This window comes from Apium graveolens, chromosome 10, assembly GCF_009905375.1.
Source record: "Apium graveolens cultivar Ventura chromosome 10, ASM990537v1, whole genome shotgun sequence".
Classification (NCBI taxonomy): Eukaryota; Viridiplantae; Streptophyta; class Magnoliopsida; order Apiales; family Apiaceae; genus Apium; species Apium graveolens.
The window spans coordinates 113,425,600-113,431,375 of record NC_133656.1 but is presented as its reverse complement, the minus strand read 5'-3'; the positions used below and the strand labels follow the sequence as shown (position 1 = coordinate 113,431,375).

The following is a 5,776-nucleotide window of genomic DNA, read 5'->3' as shown; positions in this document are numbered from 1 at the left end:
AGCTGAGGTAGAAATTACCAATAGGCTAAGTTTTCAACTAGTAATGTACCAGACTTATGTATATTATGAATTGTAATAATGGCAAAGAAATGTAAATTTATTCAGAAACCTTTTTAAGGTGTATTGACTTAATTGTGGAATAAAACGACTTGTGATTATTTTTGGATATTCATCTCTGAGACTATAACTTGTGGTGTGTGTGTGTATATTGTGGGGTCACAGTAAAGAGTAGTTGATTGTTTATTAAGATTGGGTGTTGTTAAGGGAAGCAGAACTCGTGACGACCCGGATCCCCGACCCCGGATCTGGGGGTGTTACAACCCAACTGGATTTTTTCTGAGTTTGCTCCGTTTCTTCGCCGTAATCTGCCCCTTTCTTTCCTCTCGCTATGGTGAACACATGCCAAGGCTTATTCTTGATGATTACTCCTCCGAAATGCAACTAATACCCTGAAATGCATAAACACTAGAAAAACGCATCAAATACACAAAATACTTGATTTCAAGGCACCAATTTAAGCCATTTTAAGATGTTCTAAGTGTATAAAATGCCACTTATCACACCCCCAAACTTAAATCGATGCTTGTCCTCAAGCGTCACAGACTCAAAAACAAATAAAAAACATGCATGAATGCAATCTATATGAAAATGCAGCGATCCCCCTTACTACGAACAAACCAACCAAATTGCAACACCTCAACAAATGCAGTTAGGCGACTAAAGATCAATAAACTCATGCAAACGAACATACAGCCAGAAACGTGGTGTGTGCAGATGCTTAACAGATATGCTTCGGAACTAGACCAGTTATTATGACTCAACTATCATCAAGGCAATCACATGATTATACAAAGAATAAAAATTCTAGGCACAAAGTGACATATAACACTACAAGAATTCTGGAGCTTATTACGGAATCATGCTTTTTATTCACGACAACAATGCTTATTTGACCGTGCAATGAGTGAGGTCCACAAAAGACTTATACAATGGTATCCATGTAGCGAGCGTTAGGTTAGTGGATCCCAGACTCTAAAAGCCTTAGGTCACTAGGCACAAAGTCCCCTAAGAACTTAATAACTCGAATACCAAAGAGCCCACTCGTGATCAATTATGCATAAATACCACAACTTTTTTCTTTTCTTTTTTTGCTTCTTTTTATTTCTCTTTTTTTTTCAAAATTTCTGAGCAAGTGCGTTTCGCTCCATCTTGCTCAACCCTAGACTACTCGCATAACATGCGAGCCGGCTACTAGCCATTTGACACCTAGCCACAACTAGCAACAAATTCCATTTTTACTCCATTTTTTTCTTTTTCATGCCTTTATCACTAAGAACCTATTATCGAATTCTAAGCATAATAAATAGATTAACCTCGAAAACAATCAGATCATAACAACAATCTAGCCCTTAAGCATTCTCTAAGACTTAGTGAAAATACAAGTGCTTCTAGCATGCATATCAACCTACACGACTTAATATCACTTTAATGTTATCACTACACTTGCATCAATATCACAAATCAGTCGATAAATCATCGCAAAAGGGATCATGGTATATGCATGAGCTATATGACATGATAAACAAATAAAGCTATAAAAAAACTATATGGCATGAATATGAAACTATATGAACTAAACTATCATGAATATGCAACTATATGACACACATAAAATATTCCTCAACTACCACCCCCAAACTTAAAATCTTCACTGTCCCCGGGGACTCGACATATTTGTTTAATTTATGTACTTACCATCATTGGTCATTAGGACTCAGTGATTAGGACGTAGTTGTTACTTATTATTTCTGGTTGTGTTTCAGGTACTTAAGCGAGCGTTTATGCAAACTCGTTCTCGTACTCGCAAGAGGACTTTAGATATAGCTGAGGAGACAGACGAAGTTCTTGATATTCCGGAGAAGATAGATTTTGAAGATTCGGATTCAGGAACTGAGCAGAAAGAACCAGTAATCATGGGTGATCGTATTGTTCAGGCTGATCCAGCTCTTATGGACTTTTCTCGGCCTAAAATTGATGACATTCAGTCAAGTATTCTTCATCCGGCTATTCAAACTAACACCTTTGAAATCAAGCCGGGCACTATTCAGATGGTGCAGAATTCTGTTTCTTTTGGAGGAGCTGCGACTGAAGACCCCAACATGCACATAAGGAATTTTGTCGAGATCTGCAGCACTTTCAAGTATAATGGCTTGACTGATTAGGCTATCAAGCTGAGGCTTTTTCCATTCTCACTGAGGGACAAAACTAAGAACTGGTTACATTCTGAACCAGCTGGGTCCATCACTACTTGGCAAGATCTTGCGCAAAAATTTCTGATGAAGTTTTATCCGATGGCAAAGACTGCTGCTATGAGGAGTGCTCTTACTCAGTTTGCGCAGCAACCTACAGAATCTATGTGCGAAGCTTGGGAACGCTACAAGGAAATGTTGAGGAAGTGTCCACATCATGGAATACCCGATTGGATGGTGATCACTGGTTTCTATAATGGTTTGGGGGCCCAATCTCGGCCCATGCTCGATGCAGCAGCTGGAGGCGCCTTATGGGCTAAAAGCTATACTGAGGCTTATAATCTTATCGAGACTATGGCTGCAAATGAGCATCAAAACCCAACTCAGAAGATGATGCCTGGGAAGGTAGCAGGTATTCTGGAAGTCGATGTAGCCACCGCTATTGCAGCGCAGCTCCAGGCGCTGGCGATGAAGGTTGATTATCTAGCTACATATGGAGTTAATCAAATAGCTATGGTTTGTGAGCTTTGTGCAGGTTTTTATGCTACAGATCAGTGTTTTCTTGTCAACGAATCTGTTCAGTATGTGAATAATTATCAGTGACAACAGCAGCCTGTGCCAGCTACTTATCATCCTAACAACAGAAATCATCCATATTTCAGCTGGGGTAACAATCAGAATGCTATTCAGCCACCATATCAGCAAGGTGTGAGTAAACAGTTTAATCCACCTGGATTCCAGCAACCACAACAGTATGCTCAAAGGCAATCATACCCTCAACAGGGAAGTGCAGCTGCACCTACTAGTGCTGATTTTGATGAACTTAAGCTGTTATGCAAGAGTCAGGCGGTTGCTATCAAGACCTTGAAAAATCAAATCGGTCAAATAGCCAATGCAGTGCTAAATCATCAACCTGGCACACTCCCCAGTGACACGGAAGTACCAGGCAGAAAGGAAGCTAAAGAGCAAGTCAAGGCTATTACCTTAAGGTCTGGGAAAGTTGCTGATGCTGAAAAGCCAAAAGAAGGAGAAGCTGAAATTAGAGATGAAGAAGCTAAGCAAAAGGAGAAAGCGGCGGAACCAAGGAAGAATACTGTTGAACACACTCTGCCTGAGGGTAATACAGGGGAGAAACAGCTCTATCCTCCACCACCTTTTCCTAAGAGATTGCAGCAACAAAAGCTGGATAGACAGTTCGGTAAGTTTCTGGAGGTGTTCAAGAAACTTCACATCAATATACCTTTCACTGAGGCTCTGGAGCAAATGCCTAGTTATGCGAAGTTTATGAAGAGTATTCTTTCAAGGAAGGTGAAACTGGATGACCTTGAGACCGTTGCTCTCACGGAAGAATGCAGCGCTGTTCTGCAGCAAAAGTTACCTCCAAAGCTTAAAGATCCAGGTAGCTTCACCATTCCTTGCACCATTGGCAAGTTGACTTTTGACAAGTGTCTTTGTGATTTGGGAGCAAGCATCAATCTGATGCCGTTGTCGATCTTTAAAAAGTTGGATTTTCCTGATCCAAAACCCACATACATGTCTCTACAATTGGCTGATCGTTCTATTACTTACCCAAGGGGCATAGTGGAGGATGTGCTAGTCAAGGTGGATAAGCTCTTCTTTCCTGCAGATTTTGTTATTCTAGATTTTGAGGAAGATAAGAAGATCCCCATAATCTTGGGAAGACCTTTCTTGGCTACTGGCCGTACCTTGATAGATGTGCAGAAAGGTGAACTTACTATGTGGGTACAAGATCAGGATGTGACCTTCAACGTGTTCAAGGCAATGAAATTCCCTACAGAAGATGAGGTGTGCTTAAAAGTGGATATGATTGATTCTGCGGTTACTTCAGAACTCGATCGCATACTAATGTCTGATGCTTTGGAAAAGGCCTTAGTGGGGGATTTTGACAGTGATGATGAAGATGGAAATGAGCAATTACAATATCTGAATGCTTCTCCCAGGAAGCGAAAGCTGGACATGCCGTTTGAATCTCTTGGTACTTCTGACCTCAAGAATGCTGAAGGAAAGCTCAAACCATCAATAGAGGAAGCACCTACCTTGGAGCTCAAGCCACTACCTGAACACTTGAGGTATGCATTTTTAGGTGATGCATCTACTTTACCTGTTATTATTGCATCTGACCTTTCAGGTAGTGAGGAAGACAAGCACTTAAGGATTTTGAGAGAATTCAAATCAGCTATTGGATGGACCATAGCAGACATCAAGGGGATCAGCCCTTCATATTGTATGCATAAAATTCTGCTAGAGGAAGGTAGTAAGCCGACTGTTGAATAGCAGCACAGACTTAATCCTATCATGAAGGAGGTAGTGAAGAAGGAAATTTTGAAATGGCTCGATGCAGGCATCATTTATCCTATTTCTGACAGTTCTTGGGTGAGCCCCGTACAATGTGTGCCTAAGAAAGGAGGTATCACTGTGGTAGCAAATGAGAAGAATGAGCTCATCCCCACTCGAACAGTTACAGGATGGAGAGTATGCATGGATTATCAAAAGTTGAACAAAGCCATGAGGAAGGATCATTTCCCTCTTCCTTTCATTGATCAGATGCTTGACAGGTTGGCTGGTCATGAGTATTATTGTCTTCTGGATGGCTATTCAGGGTATAATCAGATTTGTATTGCACCAGAGGATTAGGAAAAGACTACCTTCACTTGTCCTTTTGGCACGTTTGCTTTTCGCAGAGTTTCGTTTGGGTTATGTGGCGCCCCGGCCACTTTTCAGAGATGTATGATGACTATATTCTCTGACATGATTGGAAATAATGTCGAGGTGTTCATGGACGACTTCTCCGTCTTTGGACATTCGTATGATGAATGTTTGAATAATCTTCGTGTCGTACTCAAAAGGTGCGTGGAAACTAATTTGGTGCTCAATTGGGAGAAATGTCATTTTATGGTGCGTGAAGGCATTATTCTTGGGCATAAGGTCTCTAGCAAGGGTCTGGAGGTGGACAAGGCCAAGGTGAGAGTCATTGAAAATCTTCCACCACCTATTTCTGTGAAAGGAATCCGTAGTTTTCTTGGTCATGCGGGTTTTTATCGGCGGTTCATCAAGGACTTTTCGAAGATATATAAGCCGTTGTGCAATTTGCTTGAGAAAGATGTGCCTTTCAAATTTGATGTTGAATGTTTGGCGGCATTCGAGACTCTCAAGAAGAGTTTGATCACTGCACCAGTTATTACAACACCAGATTGGACAGAGCCGTTTGAGATGATGTGTGATGCGAGTGATTATGTGGTAGGTGCAGTTCTGGGGCAGCGCAAGAATAATCTCTTTCATGTGGTCTACTACGTGAGTAAGACCTTAAATGGGGCCCAAATTAACTACATCGCTACGGAGAAGGAGCTCTTGGCTATAGTCTTTGGTTTCGAGAAATTTCGATCTTATCTGCTTGGGACAAAAGTGACAGTATTCACTGATCATGCGGCCATTCGCTATTTGGTTTCCAAGAAGGATTCGAAGCCAAGACTCATTCGTTGGGTGCTCTTACTTCAGGAATTTAAGTT

General features: G+C 41.2%; 1 non-coding gene across 1 annotated transcript; it reads right to left on the bottom strand.

Annotated features, from left to right (window-relative positions):
• Positions 1 to 2,366: 2,366 nt before the first annotated feature.
• Positions 2,367 to 2,473, bottom strand: LOC141694255 (small nucleolar RNA R71). Its single transcript, XR_012563575.1, has one exon. It is a non-coding gene; the product is annotated as a small nucleolar RNA R71 (small nucleolar RNA).
• Positions 2,474 to 5,776: the final 3,303 nt, after the last annotated feature.